The 23,447-nt window shown below is 39.2% G+C and overlaps 1 long non-coding RNA gene across 1 annotated transcript in view; it reads right to left on the bottom strand.

The window, feature by feature from the left end:
* LOC109835966 overlaps window positions 709-23,447 on the bottom strand; it is a 48,305-nt gene continuing 25,566 nt past the window's right edge. The window contains exons 2-4 of the long non-coding RNA XR_002245755.1: window positions 1,383-1,516; window positions 1,182-1,292; window positions 709-1,013 (exon numbers count right to left, since the gene is read on the bottom strand). This is a non-coding gene — a long non-coding RNA (uncharacterized LOC109835966). The remainder of the gene's footprint in view (window positions 1,014-1,181; window positions 1,293-1,382; window positions 1,517-23,447) is intronic.

The following is a 23,447-nucleotide window of genomic DNA, read 5'->3' as shown; positions in this document are numbered from 1 at the left end:
TAGCTATCTATGTCCTGAAGCGAAAAAATTCTCCAAGAAAATTGTTTGAAGGGAAGCACTCTTGAAGTCTCACATTCTACAGCTGAAATCTTTGAGGTATCATCTCAAAAATCAGAACAAGTTGATTTGGAACCAAAAACACGCACATGTCGTGCATGGGATATATTGTGAATACCATGTAAACATGCATGTGTTGCTATTAACTTTATACATAGAGATGTGTACCAATATTACGATTGGTTCATGATGACTAAAGCTTTCAAGAAAAGTTACAATCCAATTCGCTTTCCTGTTCCAAATTACGACAAGCCAGATGTCATAAATAAAACAGTTAGCATACTTCCCCCAAAGACGACAAAGTGACGTAGAAGAAATAAGAATAGACGTATCGACAACCAATCTGAGAATAGACATCTAATTAAATGCTCAAGGTGTCACGCTGAAGGACATAACCAAGCTACAAGAACAGAACCTATCCAAGACTAGCATTTCCTGGCAGAATTCAAACTCTTTTGGGACTGTTGTCTGTTATATGTTACTTTTGTCATTTTGTTGTGACATTTAGTTGTTAAATGTTACATATTACATGTTCGTGTGAATTATTGGTGTTATCTGTGACAGCTGTAGGTTTTATAATTTTAGATTCCATATAATACGCTAAAAGTTCATGGGAATAAGCACAAATGCAAATTTCACCACAGCCACCACAAGTTTCAAACTTTACAAAGAAAAAAAATTAGCCACATCCATCACAAAATTATGTTATACATGTTTGTCTAATACTTCCACTCAATCATGGTACATCATTACCTCCAAAATACAAAAAATATTTTGGATCATCTGCATCTAACTTTAGTGTAGGCTTTTTCAGTTCTCAGTCTTCGCATATAATTTGAGCAGCAAGTCATGCCCTTAACATCTCAGACTCCTTTTGTAAAGCCTCAATGTCCATGACCTCCTTTTCTTCTAGGATAGCTTTGATATATAAATATGCTTGTATGCTACAATCGTACCTAAATAGAAAAGAGGTGAAGTAGCAGTCATATACAGAAAAAAATTGAATGTGTAAGATGTACGTATCATAGGAAATTACTAACTGTCACAGAGTATACATAATTGACATGTGTAATATGTAAACATCACAAGAAATAAATAATTATCACATGATTTATGTTGGTTACCTCCTCAACTTCAATGTCCATGTCGGCTCTGTCATCCTTAACTTCTTCCATTTCTTTGCCTCGATCATCTTCTTTCTATGCCTCATCTTTTCCCTCTATCTCTCTCTGAGGCTGCATAAATGTCAAAGAAATAAATGAAACTTTTACAAAGAACGAATGAGTACATGAAGCATGAGAAAATGTATTGCCTCCTCATCCTACTTTTCTCTTTCTTGTTTCTGTTTAGCAAATCTTTTCTCGATATCAACCTTAATGGCCTTCGTATCAATGCCAAGTGAGACAAGTTCTTGCTCATAGACTTCATTCAGTATTGACAGCTTCTCATAAGCTTCAGTCTACATTAACAACTAAGTTTCAGTGAGCAAACATCACATATAAGAAGGTCATACATAAATATCACATAAACACTATATCTATCACAATAAACTGCTAATTGTCACAGGGAATAACCAATTGGCAAAGATAACAATGTATCATAGTCTACATGTAAATGTCACAAAAAATAGGTAAAAGTCACAGAGTTACACTTATTGTCACAGAGTTCATATAACCGTTACATGCAATAAACAATAATCACATAAAATACTATTATTGCTATCAAAATGTAAACATCATATGATAAGAAATAAACTTGTCTCACCAATGCAACAGTCGATTGACTCCCTTCCTCTTTTTTTACTCTTTTATTTCTTAAAGAGTTTTCAGAGTCCAATTTCTCCTCTCTTTTAGCCTTCCTTCTTGTTGGCTCTTGCTTAATCTCCTCATGCACGTACCGTGACATATCTTGCTCTGGTAAGATGTGGATAGCGGCTTCTGACTTCTTCAATATCATTGGACTCCGCAATGAACCCACTTTCTTAACTTACAGAGTCCAATTTTTTCTTCAATATCATTGGACTCCGCAATGAACCCACTTTCTTAACTTACAGAGTCTAATTTTTCATGGGTGGCTTGAAATCATTGACTCTGGCATATTCTTTGATGTTTGTTATCTCATAGTACCATAGCTTCAAAAAAGCAACATTCATTCGATAAAGTCAGCTCATTTCATATCACTTATCATAGGTAAAAACTATCACAAATATTACATATCAGTAACACATGTCACATGTAAACGTCAGATATCACAAGTTAGAGACAAATGTCACATATTAACTATAAATATCAAAATTAAGTAATACAAATCAGGGATCAATGTCACATATGGGGGATAAATGTCACATATCACTAACATATATCACATGTAAAAGACAATTATCACAAATAAGGGGCAAACGCAACATATTAACTACAAATAACACAAATAACTCATCGATAGCATAGGAGCGCAGCCACTCAGGTATGTCAGTCCCTTTTTAGCGACTTTGATAGCTTTTAGAGAACGCCACAATTCATTGTAGATGATGGTCGCCCATGGTAAATGATCAACTACATCTATCAGAGTCATATACTTCAACATATGCCATGGTGTGTTCATTCTAGCAATTGGAGTCCATATCATTGTTAGTTGATAAAGGATTTGAAGCATAACAATGTCAGAAACATATGATTTCTCTTCTGACCTAACTAGTTTATCCAATAAGGCCTCAAGGTAATCTTGGACACTCTTGTAAGCATCTTGTTGTTTGTTACTGAAGTACGTACTATATATCCTACTCACCGTATCACGATTTCCTTCCGGTTTCTCCCCTTCATCCTTGAACCAGGTATGTTTTTCACCCAATTTACATCAAATGTGAAGGCATGTTTTTTCCCCATTTGGTTACCCTTAAAAAAACTTTCTAGTAGCCCAATCTAGGTGATCTATCAGTAGCATGATCGTGGCTTTGTCAAATGAAATTTCTCCAAAACTAATATAGTTTTAAAAATTAGAGGATCCATAAGCCTTCTAATATTCGGCGCTCATTCGTGGAATAATTCCATCCATGAATTCACAATATCCACGTATATTACAACATATTCTGATATCATGCTTAGTGTAATACACAACACAAGAGAAACTAAATCTACTTAGCGTTCTACTACGGATAAATTCACAATGCCAAACAAAATAAATGAACAAATATGGATAATTCAATTGATACTTACAACTCAGCCTTTATTGTTGCTGATACAGATGACTCAGATGATGAAAATGATGAATTCACCATCCTATATTTTTAACAAATTGTGGGTTTGATGAAGAAGAGGGACTTGTGGTCGGCGGACGACGAAACAAATACGAGGACGAGCGGATGAGCAGACAATGAGCTTGCAGTTAGCGGTGTCCTTGTCGGAACGAAGACGACTACGAGGTTCCTTCTTCTGGCCGTACGGGGCGATGACCAAGAAAATATGACCAGGAGGCGATGGATCGAAGCTGTAGGGGTTCTCTTCGGTAGTCGGGGTTCTCGTCGACGGGTGTGGAGGAGTGAGATTTTGAGAGGAAGAGGGTGATGAGAAAATTGGTTGCACAAGGTTTCGAAGATCGTGCTCAGGGGGGGATTTTTTGAGCAGATATTTTTTGTTTTAAATGGGAAGGATAATTTCGGAATAGCTTTATTGGGTAGTGGCTTGTACAGTATTTGGGGAATAGTTGCACTAAAGTTTTATTATGAGGGTTGGAGAGCACAGGTTTTTTGGCTGGGGAGGAGGATGCATAGCCCAACTTTTTGGTGTTCCTCCAAGCAACTTTCACATAAACTTATCATAATGTCATAGACCATATGCTTTTTTCGTGGTCAGCTAAAAATTAAAAATAAAATAAAAAAATAAACAGATCGAAAACGTTTTTGAAAATTGGTCCCTTAAAAGTAAAATAGTTAACAGTTTGAATTAATCCCTCAAATCATTTAAAATTTGAAATTGCTATCAAGTCGCTCAAATCTTAATCGTCATTTCAAATTAGTTCCTCTTTAGTTATTTTGTATAAATTATTAACTCAAATTGGGTTAGTTATTTACCAAACATGTTGAACTATATTTCTATCCTGATTTGGCCTGCAGCCAAAATCCTAAAATATTTAAATAAATAGATTTAACAGGTTTAGAAACTCATGTTCGATTTTAATTTACAAGTGGGTTCGGATTGGAATAACTCAAAGAAATGGGTATAACCAGAATCCATGACAAAAAGTTAAATGGAATGCACTCCTCAAATCAAACAGTAGCTCACTGCAGACACTGAAAATAGAAATAACTAATAGGATTAAAGGGACCAAATAGCAATTTCAATGACTTTGAAGAACCGATTTCAAAATGATTAAATTAGACTTAAAAGGAGCCGATTTCAAAAAACAAAAAACAAAAAATAAAGATAAAAATAAAAAAAACAAAATAAAAAATTGTTTACATTTTTCATTAGACATGGATAGAGAGAGTGACCAATGAATGTCTCAAAAGATGAGCACAATTATGAGAAGACAACTTAAATAAGAGTATGTAATAAGATTCTAGGCTTTTTGCTAATATTCAGTGCATCACTGCATTGTAAGTCATCAATGCAAATGTTGCATTTAGAAAGATACATCCAATCTTATATGATTGATCAGCAACTCATTGGACATAGAAAAGAAACATGTAACTGGAACTATATGTCGTATTCCATTTGACATAGAGAATCTCCAACAGTAGTGTTGGGAGCGCGAGGCGCTCGAACCACCGCGGAAGCTAGTTTATTCCGAGAGAAAACAATCCTAGCTTGAGTTTAAGCCAAACTCAAACTAACCAATACAAGCAATAAACGACTACACATATAAACAGTAAGTAAATGAGGCGGGACAACAGATATACGTGGTTCGGCAAACTTGCCTACGTCCACGGGAGCCACACAATTAATTTCTTATTTAACCACAAGAAATTACAAAGCTTATAAAAGTGAGAATCTCAAACTAGAGCTCTCACAACACCAACTTCCTTCACTGTAGTAAATGCTATAGGAATAATATAATTTTTCTTGACCGAAAAAATGATTCTCAATTAATCATGAGAATTTCCGCTGGAGTTTAAAGCCGCCGCCACAGAGAGAATTTTCTCTTTGATGAAATCGCTAAGGATGGGCTCACTAGCTCCGTGAACAGGGTTTCCCTTTTATAAGGAAACCCTAGGGCAATTGGTGTGCTCCAGCTGGATTCCACCCACGCAGGCGAAATCCCAAACACCCGCAGGCGAGTTCGCTTCTGGCGAGATCCGTTCGCACTCGACCAGGCGAAATCAAGGGCTTCAGGCGACCTCCGCTACAGGTGAGATCCACTCCCCTCAACTCTCCAGGCGAGGTCCCACGCAGACAGGCGAGCTCGAGCTCGCTCGTTTTCTTCCGCGCCCTAGACCAGTAGGTGAGATTCGAGACCACGCCTCTCACACGATCCTCAGGCGAGCTCGACGCGGGACATCCACCGTCGCCGCCGAGCTCCTCCACCGTCGCCGTAGAGGGCTCCGATCTCCGACGAGGTAAGTTCTTCTATAATTCTCCACCTCGTCCATCATTTGATAAACCTCAAATTTTGGACGAACACCAGAAGAACACCCTGAACGCCAAACAGGCCAAAACCAGGCCCAACTAGCTGCGCCACTATACCATGACTGCCTACATACCCTCTGTCCGGGATCAAGCTAACCGTAGTTCTGCTATTGCCCTCTAGGGCAAATCAATACGGACTGATATGGAGCAAGTCCAAACAATACTGAAACTTGCTACCTGACACCACCTTGGTTAACATGTCTGCTGGATTCTCATTCGTGTGGACCTTCATGAGAGAAATATCACCTTCCTCTATGACATCCCGCACAAAATGATACCGGACGTCGATATGCTTGGTACGAGCATGATGAACTTGATTCTTAGCCAAATGAATTACACTCTGACTATCGCACCACGAGTTCACACTATCCTGCTCAATCCCCAGATTGTCTAACAGACCCTACAACCACAATGCTTCCTTCACTCCCTTTGCCATGGCCATGTACTTAGCCTCTGTAGTAGAAAGTGCCACTGTAGCTTGTAACATCGATCGCCAACTAACTGGAGCACCATGTATACTGAATACATAACCAGTAGTAGATTGCCGTCTATCTAGATCACCTGCATAATCTGAGTCCACAAATCCATTAATCTGACATGTCTCTCCACCAAAACACAGACCCATACCCGCGGTACCCTTCAAGTACCTCAGGACCCACTTCACAGCTTCCCAATGCGCCTTTCCCGGATTCGCCATGAATCTGCTGACCACACTAACCGCTTGTGAAATATCTGGGCATGTACACACCATGGCGTACATCAAACTACCAACTGCACTTGCATAAGAAACACGCTCCATGTGTGCCTTATCTTCCGCTGTAGTGGGAGATTGTTTACCTGAGAACCTGAAGTGTGGAGCCAATGGAGTAACCACCGACGTAGCACTTTGCATTCCGAACCTCGCGATCACCCGCTCTATGTAGCCCTTCTGACTCAAGAACAATCGCCGATTTGCCCGCTCACTTTTAATCTCCATACCCAGTATTTTCTTAGCAGCACCTATGTCCTTCATCTCTAACTCTTTACCAAGTTGAGATTTCAACTTATCTATCTCCACCTTACTTCTCGAAGCAAAAAGTATGTCATCCACATACAAAAGTAGATAGATATGATCACCTCCATGAAGCTTTCGAATATAGATGCAACAATCATACTCGCTTCTGGAGAACCCATGCTTTAGCATGAATGAGTCAAATCGCTTGTACCACTGTCGAGGAGATTGCTTCAATCCATAAAGTAACTTCCTCAAGCGACATACATGATGCTCTTTATCCTCAACCTTGTAGCCCTCAGGTTGATGCATATAGATTTCCTCCTCCAAGTCTCCGTGCAAGAAGGCCGTTTTGACATCGAGTTGTTCCAGCTCAAGATCACCATGAGCAACAATACTCACTAGCACCCGAATAGAAGTGTGTTTCACCACCGGAGAAAATATCTCATTGTAATCCACACCCTCTCTTTGTGCAAACCCCTTAGCCACTAGCCTTGCCTTGTACCTCGTACCACCGAGCTCTGAAGGATCTTCCTTTCTTTTATACAGCCACTTACAACCTATAGCTTTCTTTCCTACGGGCAATGGGACCACCTCCCATGTTTGGTTCTTCCGGAGAGATTCTATTTCCTCCTCCATCGCAGCCAACCAACTCTCGCTATCTCTATCCCGAATAGGTTCCTTGAAGGAGACCGACTCATCTTCCTCTACCGAGAGTGTGTAATCAACCAAATTAACCTGCCCATAGTGCTTCAGGGGTTGATCAGTTCCCAGCTTCTGTATCTGCTTGTATGCTCGCCTTGGCCTAGTCGAAGCCAAGCTATCCTCGAGCTGGTGTTGTTGTAGTACCTGTGTATTCTCCTGAGCTCATCATCTACCTGATTTCCCACTTGAACATGACTAGAACCTGGTTGGTCTTTAGGTTCTATCTCAATAACCTCGGACTTGGAAGTCCCAACAGTCTCAACACCACCATCTTTGGGCACCCTAGCAATCATGGACTTCTCATCAAAGGTAACGTCCCTGCTGATCACGAACTTCAAATCTTTTGTACACCAAAGGCGATAGCCTTTTACACCCTTTGCATACCCTAAGAAAATTACCTTCTTGGCCCTCGCGTCAAGCTTTCCCTCGTTGACGTGATAGTAGGTGGTACACCCAAAAATCTGGAGCCTCTCATAATCTGCATGCTCCCCTGACCACACCCGATAGGGTGTATCACCGTCTAATGTCGAATGTGCATGCTCCCCTGACCACACCCGATAGGGTGTATCACCGTCTAATGTCGAATGTGGAGATCGATTCACTATATAGCAAGCTGTAGCAATCGACTCTGCCCACCATTCTTTGCCCAAACCAGCATAAGATCGCATACTCATTGCTTTCTCCCGCAGTGTTCGGTTCAGTCTCTCCGCGACCCTATTTTGCTGTGGTGTAGATCTAACTGTCCAGTGTCTGGCAATCCCCTCCTGATCGCAGAACTCCTTGAAAGCACCGTCTGTATACTCTGTACCGTTATCAGATCTTAGTGTCTTCAATTTCTTGCATGTCCTATTCTCAACCATCGCCTTCCACTTCTTGAATGTCTCGAATACCTCATTCTTATGCTTCAGAAAATAAATCTAAGCATATATCGAATAATCATCTATGAATAAGACAAAATACCTGGAACCACCCTTAGAAGTTGTTTGAGCCGGACCCCACACATCTGTGTGCACATAGTCTAATATACCTCTGCTCTTATGATTGCTTCTCAGAAATTGAACCATGTGCGCCTTTCCATACACACAGTCCTCGTAAAAATCCATGCAAGGTTTCTTCAGATTCTTCAGCAAACCCTCCTTACCGAGCAAATCTAGACCCTTCTCTGACATGTGCCCAAGCCGCCTATGCCATAACCGTGTGTGCTCACATGGGTCTCCACCACTTCCATCAGCTCCAGCTACTGCATCTCCTGTCACCGTGGTACCCGAGAGAGTATATAGATTACCATGACGAACACCCTTCATCACTGTTAGGGAACCTCGAACAACTCTCTTCACTCCGTTCTCTGTTACAATCTTGTAACCCCCGGAGGTCAAAGCACCAACTGAAATGAGATTCTTCCGCAAGTCGGGAACGTGCCTTATATCCGTCAAGGTTCGAACCACTCCATCATGCATCTTGATCTTGATATCGCCTAGCCCCACCGTTTTACAAGCATGGTTGTTCCCCATCAATACGGTTCCACCATCAATGCTCCTGTAGGTAGTAAACCACTTCCTGTTTGGACACACGTGGTAAGAGCAACCAGAATCAAGAATCCACTTCCCGGAGGTATCCTCGCCACCCGTGACGACATAACATTCCTTATCGCTCCCATCTTCTGAGGCGTAGCTTGCCTCTTCCTTGCCTTCTCGTCTTGCAGTCTTGTTGTTGTTCTTCTTCCCACCTATTCTCTTGTTAGGACAGTTGACTTTGAAATTCCCTAGCTCATCGTATTTAAAACACGGTCTTTCCGCAAAAGGTCTTGATTTTGATCTAGACTTTCCTCCCTTACTTTTTCCTCGCTCATTGCCTCTTCCTCTGGCAAAGAACCCCTGCGCTTGTTCTTTGTTACCACTTGTGGCCATATCACTAGTTGTAATTTTTCGAAGATCATCCGCTAGAAGCGCCGTTCTAGTCTCATCCATCGACAAACTATCACCCACAAGCATCAGGGTTTGAACCAGATTCTCATAAAACTTCGACAGAGATAGAAGTAGTAGAAGAGCCTGATCCTCGTCTTCCACTATCACCTCAATATCTTTCAAATCCGATAAGATCCTATCGAACTTGTTGATGTACTCCCGAATTGACGAGCCTTCCTCCATCTTGCAAGTGTACAATTTGTATTTCAAATAGATCCGGTTTGTTAGACTCTTCGTCATGAAGGTGCTCTTTAACTTTAACCACACACCCGCAGCCGTTTCCTCCCCGTCCACTAAGAAAGCAACATCCCTTTCAAGGCAAAGGATAATCGACGCTCGTGCTTCCAGATCCAGCTCCTCCCAATCCTCATCAGACATATCCTTGTGCTTCTTCTCTTTTCTCGCCAAGGCCTTGTGCAATTTCTGCGAAATCAACGAATTTTTCATCTACATCCACCAATAGGAAAAATCATTCTTCCCATTGAATTTCTCGATCTCATACTTTCCAACTTTAACTGTTTTACTTATAGACGTCATTCTCCGCTTGTTTAGTAAAACCAATTCTCTAAGTAATTTTAACAATAATTAAGCACCACCTCAAATCAGAAATTTTACCACCTCCAATCTGAACAAGGGCTCTAATACCAATTGTTGGGAGCGCGAGGCGCTCGAACCGCCGCGGAAGCTAGTTTATCCCGAGAGAAAACAATCCTAGCTTGAGTTTAAGCCAAACTCAAACTAACCAATACAAGTAATAAATGACTACACAGATAAACAGTAAGTAAATGAGGCAGGAAAACAGATATACGTGGTTCGGCAAACTTGCCTACGTCTACGGGAGCCACACAATTAATTTCTTATCTAACCACAAGAAATTACAAAGCTTATAAAAGTGAGAATCTCAAACTAGAGCTCTCACAACACCAACTTCCTTCATTGTAGTAAATGCTACAGGAATAATACAATTTTTCTTGACCGAAAAAATGATTCTCAATTAATCATGAGAATTTCCGCTGGAGTTTAAAGCCGCCGCCACAGAGAGAAATTTCTCTCTGTTGAAATCGCTGAGGATGGGCTCACCAGCTTCGTGAACAGGGTTTCCCTTTTATAGGGAAACCCTAGGGCAATTGGTGTGCTCCAGCTGGATTCCACCCACGCAGGCGAAATCCCAAACACCCGCAGGCGAGTTCGCTTCTGGCGAGATCTGTTCGCACTCGACCAGGCGAAATCAAGGGCTTCAGGCGACCTCTTCTACAGGCGAGATCCGCTCCCCTCAACTCTCCAGGCGAGGTCCCACGTAGACAGGCGAGCTCGAGCTCGCTCGTTTTCTTCCTCGCCCTAGACCAGCAGGCGAGATTCGAGACCACGCCTCTCCACAATCACCGCCGAGCTCCTCCACCGTCGCCGCCGATCTCCTCCACCGTCGGCGTCGAGGGCTCCGATCTCCGACGAGGTAAGGTCTTCCACAATTAGGTATTTGCATTTGCAGGTGTTCTTATTTATCAGCTGTTTAGTTCTAGGACTTCAGCATCAGACTCGCTACAATCTGTCCAGCAGAGGGAAAAATGGAAAATAAAATATGATACAAACATGCTCATGCTGTAATACACATTGAAATACAACCAGTCACAGAGTAATTTCTGATTTCCAGTTAATTGCACATTGTAATTGTCATGGATATTTGTCAAAGGTCTAGGATTGCTGTGAACAGTACATGTTAAGTATATATATGCCTAAAAGTAAAACTAAGGCCTTCATGTTCGATCCTTACAGAATTTCAGAAAGCTAGGAAAAAAAATTCTTCAAAATAAATGTGAACAGGCAGAGAAATATTAATTTATGGCTCGAAGGAAGCTGCTACTTACAACAGAGGAAAGCAAAGGGTTAATGGGTTAGCAATTGGAAAATCTTTTTATTGCCAGTTTCTCAAATCAATTGGAAATTCCAATCAGCAAGGATATGGTGGTGGGAATTACATCGATCTTTTCTATAAGGCATCACTCAAATAATTAGGCCTACTGTTATATGCCACAAATGTCTCATATGCCACGTAAGCACCTATGCATCCTCGGGTGACCGACACACGAGCTCAAAAAACTGTCAACAAGTTATTCCCTCTTCACTTTTAAAGGGAGCTCGGGACCAAAACTGCTCGACAAAGGGCTCTTCACTTTTATTAAGTTTATGGGCACTGATACTTACTTGCAATGTGCACCTAACATCTTTACTTTTATCAATTAAATCAGTTAGCTTATAGCAACCTGCAGGCTACACAGTACGTACTAGTATCTTGCTATTTAACCTCTTTTGAGAAGATTCTATCGAAGATTCTATCAAAGAATCAGTAATTAAATACTCAGCATTACTTCCATCTACAAATAGCATTCCTCCTTCTAAATTAACGGAAACCTCTGGCATACCTTCCCTTTCAACTGTAATAATCATGTCACATACTGAGTTTTTACTTGTAGCAACATGAGATTATTTTAACTTAGTATTTCTTTCGTAGGTACTAGAGGAAGAAGGATGAAGGCGTTGGTTCTTGCTCTTGGGTTTAGTTTGATAAGCTCATGCTTCGCGATGCCAAGCAAGGTGTTGACAGATGAAACAGTCTGGCGAGAAAGCCGGAGCGGCACAAATAACCGGTCGATAGTGGAAATAGTGGGAAGGCTGAAACAAATGATCACAGACCACCAATTGATAGTGTAGATGTTGGGAATTGTAGAGAAATCGAAAAAGGCTAAGTTATCATTCATCTAATCCTAACCTCTTTTAAATAAAGGTTAGGAGGATATTCCAAAATAAGTATGAGATAAAATCATATTCAATCATATCTCCCATATCTCAACAATATCTAATAATATATTCCTTAGCAAGAACCATCATAAACTGATTTTTGACTATCGACCACATCCATGCTGCTAACAATGGACGTTTCTGGCTTCAACAACTGAGAGCTATAACTATTCATATGTTTCATTAGGTATTCTAGCTTATAAGCATGCATGAAATATTGTAGTAGTTGAATGTACAATGAGGTGCATTGTAAAATAAATGATGGATGCTTTCCCTTTATTAGCAGTTATTTATTAAGGAATTGATTACAGAGCTACAATGAGCCATTCATATGGGATGAGAACTCAAATAAAAGGCCTCCAGGGAATAATCATGCAGGGGGGAATTTCTAAAGAAAAAAAAAAGATAACAACATGATGATGACAATAACACCATTAATTGGAAATTATTAAAAACAATATTGGGAAATACCACCCATACTGACATTACTTGTGATTTCTTCATCTTCACAGCAACTTTCTGGTTATGCCGCTTCAAAAGAAATATTGGAAATGCACTAGAAAACTAGAAGACATCTATATAACATAGTTGTTGTGCGAAGCGGAAGCCTCGAAGCAACACGAATAAGAATAAGAGATAAATCACAACTAATAAGCCAAACACAATACCATAACAAGAAAACGAGTTTAACGTGGTTCGGCAAGTTGCCTACGTCCACGGGGCAAGGAGGGGGGAGTTCTTACTATTAGAAATCAAGAGATTAATATAAATAGAGTTAAAAATCTCACCGATCAAACCCTAAAACAAAGCTCTAGATCTCTCACAAATCTCCCACAATTGGATGCAGCAATCCTCTCCCAAAGACTGCTCAAAAGTGTCCTTACTTAACCCTAATTAATCAGATTTAGGGTTATATACCAACTCAAAATGAAACGGGTTGAAAAACCAAAGCCCAGCCCAAAACTAATCTGCGGTCGACCATGGCGGTCGGGGACCATGAGAGAGAAAGAAAGAGAGAACTGTGAGAGAGAAGTCGATCGAACTAGGGTGTAAAACCCCGTAAATTTGAATATTTTATGATAAATAATGATAAATATGTTATATGGTGAAAAATAATATATTTTGATATTTGGATATAATAAGAATTGATTTGAGATTAATTCAATGTATATTTGTGAAAATATGAGTGCAAATGCGCAAAATATGCACAAAGGCCAAAAGAGTGAAAATCTGGGAATAATGACCAGTTATGAGTTTTATATTTTGTACATCGATGCAGTTATAATTTGGAAAAGTGTAAAAGACCAAAATTGTAGGTTTCTTCAACAGCTTTCTAACAAGTCTTAGATCACCTCATTCGGAGGTCATATGAGAAAGTTATAACCAAAATACCGAAGGGGTATTTTCCTAGTCAGACTAGGTTTCCTAGTTCGGGTCTAACATGTTTGTTTTGGGTTTAACTCTATAAATACCTGTATTTTTCACAAAAATTCCTTTCTTTTATCATATCTAAGAACCCTAACAGCCACCAAACCCCCATAAACCTTATTTTGAATTCTTGGAACAGATTGGAGGTTTTCAAGTTGGGTTTTTGTTGATTTTTTTGGCTTTTGGAGTGGAGATCTCCTTCGACATTGCTTCTAACAAGTTTTCCTACAACCCCAGGCGAGTATCATCTCTACTAATCCCCCTCCCAGTTTTTAAAATATTTTTGAAGAGTTTTTAATAAGTTTTATAGAGCCTAATCAATTAATTTGTGTATAAAAATTGGATCTTTTGTATATATGTATAAAGACTAGGTCTTTTCATGTTAAAGAGATTAAGCACGAATTTACAGAAGTATTTTAAGATCTAAAAATAATTTAAAACTTTGTTTATCTGAATTTAGATGTCTTATTCTTCGTTTTAAAATTTTGTGCACGATTGAAGGTTTACATATGATTTCTTGTGCAAATAATCATGCGTGTTATGTTCTGCTGAAAATCTGCTGCACATATATACTATTGAACTAGAAATTTGAAATAACAAATAAAATCCAAATTGAACCAAACTAATGCTAATTGAAAGATATGTGAATCTAGTTTTCAAAACAGAAAATCATACCTAAAGATAGTTTTCCTAGAGAAAGATATACTCATTTTACTGATGATATGTTCTGCAAAAAATCTGCTGCACAAATAAAATGTTTGATTGGAAATTAGAAATATCATATGAACTCCAAACTGAACCAAATCAGTGTTAGATGATAGCTATGTGAGTCTAGTTTCCAAAACAAAAAACTATTCTTAAAAAGAGTTTGTCCAGAGAAAGATATTCTTAATTTACTAATGATATATTCTACAGAAAACTGCAGATGTGCTGATTTGAAATAAATTGATATATTACGTAAAGGTTTCTTGAGTTTCGCTCTTGTTTGTTATTTTTGAGAGAGTTTCTCGATCTTGTACTATTATATTATAATGATTAAGAGTTGTTTAGTACCTAGGATGATGGTGAACTTCAGATGTGGACACGCAAACCAAGATTTGTGCATGTATGCTATATTGTGTTAGATTGGCACACTTTTGACACGAGTTAAATTGATAAACATATATGAATAATGATGCTCTATACGTATCCGGAAATAGGAAGATGAAACCTATTTGCCGCAGAACGATTGAGTAAGAGTATTACAATAGTATCGTTATTATATGTATCCGGAATAGGAAAATAATAAACCCTATTGCCGCAGAACGATTAAGTAAGAGTATTATAATAGTATCGTTATTATATATATCCGGAATAGGAAAATAATAAACCCTATTGCCGTAGAACGATTGAGTAAGAGTATTATAATAATATCGTTATTATATGTATCCGGAATAGGAAAATAATAAACCCTATTGTCGCAGAACGATTGAGTAAGAGTATTACAACAGTATCGTTATTATATGTATCCGGAATAGGAAAATAATAAAACCTATTACCGCAGAGCGATTGAGTAACGAGCATTACAAAAGTATCGCTATAGTACAAGATAATGCACACATAGATAATTGATCAGTTATAAGTTTTACTTCCCAGATAGATTGCCCGTGAGTAGGGTATTTTCTTTGAGAATTTGATACACTCGTTATGGACGGCAGATATATTTATTTTAGCTTAGTTGGTATCCTCTTATATTAGAGCAGGTCACTCGGACATAATTCGAGATGAGATGATTATTCTTTATGTTGGAGATTGGAGTATTTATCATTGATTATTTGTTTTTCATTCATAGAGAGTTGTATGAATGATTTGATATATGTATGTACTGACTCTATTTTCTTATATACTCCTACCCCTTCCCCTGGGAAGAGGTGGTGATGATCTCACTAGCGCTTTGACGCTCGTTGTTTTCCCCCCTTTCAGGCAGCGAGTCTGGCACACGGAGAGTCGCAGGTTGATGGGACTTCCTAGTTGTCCATTTAGTTACTTATCATATTTTGTAGTTATTGCAGAACTCCACATGTAGTTGATAAATTTTAGAATCTAGATTGGTATTTTGTTTCATAGAGTTGAGAGCTATTGGGAGACTTTGTTTATGTGACTCATTGTATTTGAGATTCAGTTTAGACTCAAAGATATGTCTATTTTATTCTAGTTGGACTCATTATTGATTTTTCTTAGCTTCTTCTGTGTATATCCAGTGTTGTCCTATTTTTATTTTTACCTGTCTGTACCTTCACCTATTTATTGTTTCCACTAGAGAGATAGTGATTGTGATAGTGAAATTTGTCATAGCATGGTGGTTGGTGCTTGGCAGGTTTGACAATCCGGGTTTCACCTGGGACTGCAGCCTTGTGTGAACCCTGAGGCGTCACAATGCTGTCGACCGAAACAGTCGACCACCTTCAGCTCCGAATCCTACTGCTCTCCTGTGCACGTTCGCGGTCGACCGCCGCTGACTCGCGGTCGAATGCCAGTCTGCCTGGCCGTTCTCCTGAGCTTCTTTCGAGCTTCTTTCGCCATTTCTTCAATTATCCACCTCGGCGAACGTTTCTACCAAAACTAAGCCAACACCAAATCATCCAAATGTCCCACTTATTACGTCTAGGATGTCGTGGAAACACCCTACGACAACGGACTCAATCCATAACAAGTCGGGAACCCAAACTAGAGCTAAAACGATCTCCCCCCATCTGAATCAAATCCGGCTGCATCGAAAAGACTGCCTACGTATCCTCTTGCCCAAGGAATCAAGCCGAACATAGTTCACCCAAATGACCTCCAAATGCCTCAACACTGAAGAATGTTTAAAAACTTTAAACAATGACCAAATTTCACTCCTGAGACAACTTTGGTCAACATATCTGCAGGGTTGTCGTTCGTGTGGACCTTCTCCAATATGTTGTCTCATTCATCCAAAACGCCACGAACAAAGTGGAATCTGACATCGATGTGCTTCGTGCGTGCATGATAAACCTGGTTCTTCGCCAAATAGATAGCCGACATGCTATCACAATATACCCGAAGGGTCTCCTGTGTGATCCCCAAGTCATCCAATAATCCCTATAGCTACAAAGCCTCCTTAATAGCCTCAGTCACCGCCATATACTTCGCCTCTGTAGTAGAGAGAGCCACTGTGGACTGAAGCATACATCGCCAACATACCGGTGCACCTGCCAATGTAAAAACATAACCTGAAGTAGACCGGCGCTTGTCAAGATCTCCAGCATAGTCTGAATTCACGTAACCAATACAATCCTGCCCATTCTTCTCATCCTTCTGGAATACCAAACCAACTTCCACGGTGCCTCTAACATACCGTAGAATCCACTTCACGGCCTCCTAATGACCCTTCTCGGGGTCGTGCATGTATCTCGATACCATGCTCACGGCCTGTGATAAATCTGGCCTTGTACACACCATCGCATACATCAAGCTACCTACTGCACTAGCATATGGGACCTTTGATATATAATCTCAGTTCTCAACTGAAACAGGCGACATCAACGCTGAAAGCTTAAAGTGGGGAGCCAATGGTGTGCTAACTACTTTGGCATTGCCCTCAAAGCTGAATTTCTTCAACATCTTCTGCAAATAGCTCTTCTGTGTAAGCTTCAATCTCCCCTTCACCCAGTTTTTCTCGATCTCCATACCTAATATCTTCTTTGTTTCTCCAAGATCCTTCATCTCGAACTCGGATGACAGCTCCTCTTTCAGCATTCGAATAGCCAAAGAATTCCTGGAAGCAATAAGCATATCGTCAATATATAAAAGTAAATATATGTGCTCACCATCCTATAGCTTGTGCATGTAAACACATGGGTCATATGGGCTCCTTGTATACCCATGGACAATTATGAAGCTGTCGAATCTCTTATACCACTGTCTCGGCGATTGCTTCAAACCATAAAGAGACTTCATCAGCTTGCAAACTAATTCTTCTTTTCCTACAACTTTGAATCCTAAGGGTTGTATCATGTAGATCTCTTCATCTAAATCTTCTTGTAGAAAGGTTGTCTTTACATCTATCTGGACCAAATCCAAATTCAACTATGCCACCAACGCTAATAAAATCTGAATCGACAAATGTTTCACAATGGGTAAAAATACCTCGTTGTAATCAATGCCCTCAAGCTGTGCATATCCCTTAGCAACTAATCTGGCTTTGAACCAAATGTCCCCAATAGAAGATCCCTATTTCTTCGCATATACCCACTTGCAACCTATAGCTCTCTTACCCTTACGTAGATTTGTAAGTGTCCATGTGTCATTTTTCTGAAGAGACTGCATCTCCTCCTCCATAGATTTCCTCTACCCAATCGAATCGGGACTAGACTCCGTTTCCTTGAATGTGGATGGAACCATATCATCAACGACCTCCACTGATAATGCATATGCGATCATGACATTATTATACCTAGCTGGCCGACGAATCACCCTCCTCGGTCTATCTGTTGCAATGGACCCTAGAACATGACACTGCTCCTAAGTCTTACCATCCACTGTATCCTCTATCTGGCCGGCTATCATCTCATCTCCTCCCAGTGTCACCTCTGTAGGAGCCTCGATGGATATAATGCTATCTGGAGTGAGTAGAGTCACATCATCCTACACCTGCTGTGATATCTCAACTGTCTAGTCTCCCTTCACCTACTGAGGGACTCAAGGCCTCATCATGTACGCCTCATCGAATATGACATCTCTGCTAATAACTATCTTCTTATCTTGTGGATCCCATAACTTAAAGTCTTTAATTCCATCTCTAAATCACACAAAGACAGCTTTCCTCGCCCTCGGATTTAATTTACCATCACTGACATGGTAATAAGCTGGACACCCAAATATCCGAAATGACTCATAGTCACTAGCCATCGAACTAAACCAACGCTCCAAAGGAGTCTTCCCGTCTATCACAATACACGGCAACCTACTCACGAGATGGCTCGCATAAACCGACGCCTTGGCCCAAAAGGATTTAGGAATTCCACTCTGCATCATCATACATCACACCTTCTCCGGTAAGGTACGGTTCAATCTTTCAGTCACACCGTTCTGTTACGGTGTCTCTCGAACTGTGAAGTGTCTTCTAATACCGTGATCCCGATAAAAAATATAGAAATGGATCACTCTTGTACTCTCCACCGTTATCTAAACGTAAAGTCTTCACCTTTCTACCAGTCTGCAGCTTCACTTTCTTTTTCCACTCCACAAAAATATCCAAGACCTGATGTTTATGCTTCATAAGGTATACCCAATTCCTCCTGGAATAATCATCAATGAAAGTGACAAAATAATTGGCCCCACCAAGATATATGTTCTTGGAAGGACCCTAAACATCTGTGTGAATGTAATCCAATGTACCTTGGGATTGTGAACAGCGATGCCAAACTTTATTCTAGTCTTCTTCCCAAGTACACAATACTCACACAGCTCCATCTTGCAAGTCTTAGCACCTTTCAATAGCCCTTGTTTTACCAATGACTGTAGGGACTTATCACCTGTGTGTCAAAGTCTCATGTGCCATAAGGTGGTAGTGTCCTCCTCTATAGTGATAAAAGCTGTCAGACCCCCTGTAACTGTCTTACCCTTCAAGTAGTATAAGTTGTTTTCCCTGACACCTCGCATCATCACTATAGAACCCTTCGTGACCTTCACTGTAGCATCCTTTAAGATCACTCTATATCCAGCTGCCTCCAAAGTCCCAAGAGAAATGATGTTCTTCGTCAACTACGGAACGAACCTCACTTCTTTCAACTCCCTAATCACTCCGTCATGCATCCTAATTCGGATTGAACCAATACCACCAATAGGGCATACGTGATCATTACTCATAAGTACGGCATCCCCTCTTTCCAACTCCTCAAAGCTGGAGAACTAATCCCTCCTAGGGCAAATGTGATATGTAGCTCCCGAATCCATCATCCACTTCGTAGAATCAGCATAGCGAACCGACGGTAGTGCAGGATACGAATAGCCCGAAGAATCTGAATCTAAATGCTCATCAATAGCTTTTGCAATATTCACTTCTGAAGCTTGTACAACTTTTCCTTTGTTCTTCCCGGTTTTTTCCTTCCACTTTTGGCAGTCAATCTTCCAATGTCCTTCTTCTTTACAATACCGATATTGGTTTCTACCAACACTCTTATAGGCACTCCTATTCTTTGACTTTGAGCGGTTGAACTGGCGGCGGTTTGGATCTCGACCTCGAACAGCTAATGCATCTCCCGATACCTTCTCGGAGGATTCACCATCACTCTTCCTCAACTCATAATTCACCAAAGTTGAGGTCACCTCCTTGTAGCTAACAGTAGTTCTTCCATTGATCATAGTTAGAACAAACGTACCATAATCATCTTTCGGCAACGAGCACAAAAGTAACATCGTCTTGTCTTCATCCTCAACTATGATATCCATATTAGTTATATTTGAAAGTAGCTTTGTGAAATTGTTGACATGCTCCCTGATGGAAACTCCCCTCTTCATCTTGAACTGGTAAAACCTCTTCTTTAAGTGAAGCCGATTCTCAATGCTCTTAGTAAGATACTTCTCATTGAGTATTTCCACATTCTCTTTGCCAACGTCTCGTTCATAACATCATAAATAAGATCCAGCATCAAGCATAACCGAATAACTCCACAAGGTCTACTATTCATCTTCTTCCAAATTCTGTGCATCCAAAACGTCCATTACCTAACATCTTCACAATCCGAAATTAATCTTGTTGTCGAACTTTGGAACATCAATTTTCGTATTATTGATGCTCAGACTCTGTATCGCCTTCGTAAGAGACGAACCTAATGTGCTTGCTTCTCCCATGTTGTCGATCTAACTCTTCAGATAGGAATTCTTTACCGAATCCTACGAACAAGCCTGAAGCTCTAATACTAATTGTTGTGCGCGGCGGAAGCCTCGAAGCGACACGAACAAGAACAAGAGATAAATCACAAGTAATAAGCCAAACACAATACCACAGCAAGACAACGAGTTTAACGTGGTTCGGCAAGTTGCCTACGTCCACGGGGCAAGGAGGGGGGAGTTCTTACTATTAGAAATCAAGAGAATACAAATAGAGTTACAAATCTCACTGATCAAACCCTAAAACAAAGCTCTAGATCTCTCACAAATCTCCCACAATTGGATGCAGTAATCCTCTCCCAAAAAATGTTCAAAAACATCCTTGCTTAACCCTAATTAATTAGGTTTAGGGTTTTATACCAACTCAAAACAAAATGGGTTAAAAACCCAAAGCCCAGCCTAAAACAGATCTGCGGTCGACCGCGCAGGTATCGCGGTCGACTGCCAGGATCGACCGAAACAAAACCCGAGAGAAAAATCACCTACAAGGTTGCGACCGAAACGGTCGACCGCCTTCAGCTCCGAATCCTACTGCTCTCCTGTACACGTTCGAGGTCGACCGCCGCTGACTCGCGATCGACCGCCAGTCTGCCTGGCCGTTCTCCTGAGCTTCTTTCGAGCTTCTTTCACCATTTCTTCAATAGTAAAAGGTTATGAAATTTTGTTGCCTATCTAGTGGACCAAGGAAAGTGCATTATAACGCTGAAGCCATAAAGTTCCCATTTACCAAAGTGGTTCCTAGAAATTATTAAACAACAATTTATTCCTTAATCAGACTCATACTTAAATAAAACAACATAACTTATGCAAAGTCACAGATAATGGCCTGTTTATAAGTTGTAGATGAACAAATTTTCTGAACTAATAATTTGATGAAATTTGATGTTCATCCCTGGGCCAAACTGTTGCATATTTATGGAGACTCACTAATCAAATACTCTCCAGAACTATCTGCTGGAATAGTAATAATAATTTTCCCTTGAACATCCAATACAAATTATGTAATAATATTTGCACATATAATTTGGGTATTATTTATATAATTGTTATATATCCTTAAAAGTTATTTTGTTAGATCATGCACTGTGATGGTCACTTGCTTGGAGATATGATCTAACTTAGAAACTTTCTTAAATTTGTGCTTAACCTATAACTAGTAGAGGATAACTTTGTTATAACAGGTTATTATGCATGACACCGATATATGAGATGTGGTGGCGGGTCTCAACCACCGGGAACAGGGATTCTCCGCGTGTATGTCATAAGCACACATTATGATGTGTATAGCACTAGACCGTATTTGAATTCTCTAGGACGAGTCACCTAAGAAATAGATAATTCAAATTTTTATCTGGTCCCTTTGACTTGATGATATTGTTATTTTCGATTTGATAATTTAGTATGTTTTGATGTGATGGTTAAGCTTGTTTAGCAAGCGCTACACAACCTGAAATGTTGGGTTGCTAAATTTCATTTAGGAAAATGATGGATGTCTAAATATGATCCAGTATGCTCATTATGATGATTTAATTTATTATGCATTCCCATGAAACTATTAAATTCCTACCGGCAGGTGGTTTTGAAAATATTTTTTAAATTTACTTTCTTATAAAAATAAAATATTTTGATGTTTCAAAATGATTTTTATTTATGTTCATGGGAATTGCAATTTAAGCATGAGTAAATAGGTGAGTTGTCTTTCTTAAAAGAGTTGCCTAAAATAAATAATACTGGAGGGAACTGAATGTAAGATATTTTTTTATTAATAATTAATCACATATTATGGAAGAGCTTTTATGAACAGATGGACGGATAGGGAATTGATTTTTAAATTAAAATTATTAATTTTTATTAATAATTGGTTCTCGATATGGGACCCAATTGGTCTCACTAATGTTATTAGAAGAGGTATACATGCAATACAATTCTATTTATATCCTGAATTGTTATGGATAAAGTTTTTGAACAAATCTATTACTATCTTTAATTGTTGTGGATAAAGTTTTTGAACAAATCTATTCTATCTTTAATTGTTATGGATAGAGTTTTGAACAATTATGAAATGTTTAAAGTTAAAATATCTAAGACTAGCCTAATCCAATAAACAGAGTTCATATGTAGTCTTATGATGAGACAGAAAATCTTATGAAGATAATATAAAGAAATAAAATTTTGAGAACCTATCTCTCGGTATTGCTCCTCTTCAATGACTGGTGGATTTCAATTGGAGGTTTTTTTTCTCTTGAGGAAGCTTTTTCAGATTGATCTTGGATCAGATTATTGTAGAAATTCGGAAAGCATTTAGGTATAATTCTAGATTTTAATTAATTTTGATTAATCGTCATGATATGCTTTTTCCACTGCGTTGTATGTCACAAATCCATCAAATGGTATCAGAGCGGGTTACGAATCCGGTCTTTCCAATTTAATTAAATTAAATTATTATGATTTGATTATAAATTTCAAAATATTTAATTAGATTAAATTATCAAACAATATGTTTTGATTAAGATAATTGGGGTTAGTGTTCATTAGCCGAAGGTACTGTTCATCAGCCGAGGTTACTGTTCATCGGCCGTGTTACTGTTCATCAGGTTACTGTTCATCTTAGTTTAATTTGTTAAACTGAAATTAATTAGATTAAATTAAAAGTTTGATTAGATCAAACTATGGTGTTGTTGTACAAGGGTTATGATTATTTGATTAGATTAAATTAAAATTTTGATTAAGATCAAAATTAGGGTTTGGCTTTTTATCATTCAGCGATTACTGTTCACTGGTTACTGTTCATCAGTGAAAAAAAAAATTCCTTTTTGATAGAGATCAATTAAGGTTTTTGATATGATCATGATTATGGTTCTTTGATTAGATCATATATTTTGGTTATTTAATTTGATTAGATGTGACCTAATTGGGTTCTTTACTTATTAAAAAAAGGATATTAGGATGATTGTCGGCGAGTTGGACTCGCCGGAGATCGGCAACTGCTGG

This window comes from Asparagus officinalis, chromosome 4, assembly GCF_001876935.1.
Source record: "Asparagus officinalis chromosome 4, Aspof.V1, whole genome shotgun sequence".
Taxonomy (NCBI): Eukaryota; Viridiplantae; Streptophyta; class Magnoliopsida; order Asparagales; family Asparagaceae; genus Asparagus; species Asparagus officinalis.
This window is presented reverse-complemented; position numbering and strand designations above follow the sequence as displayed.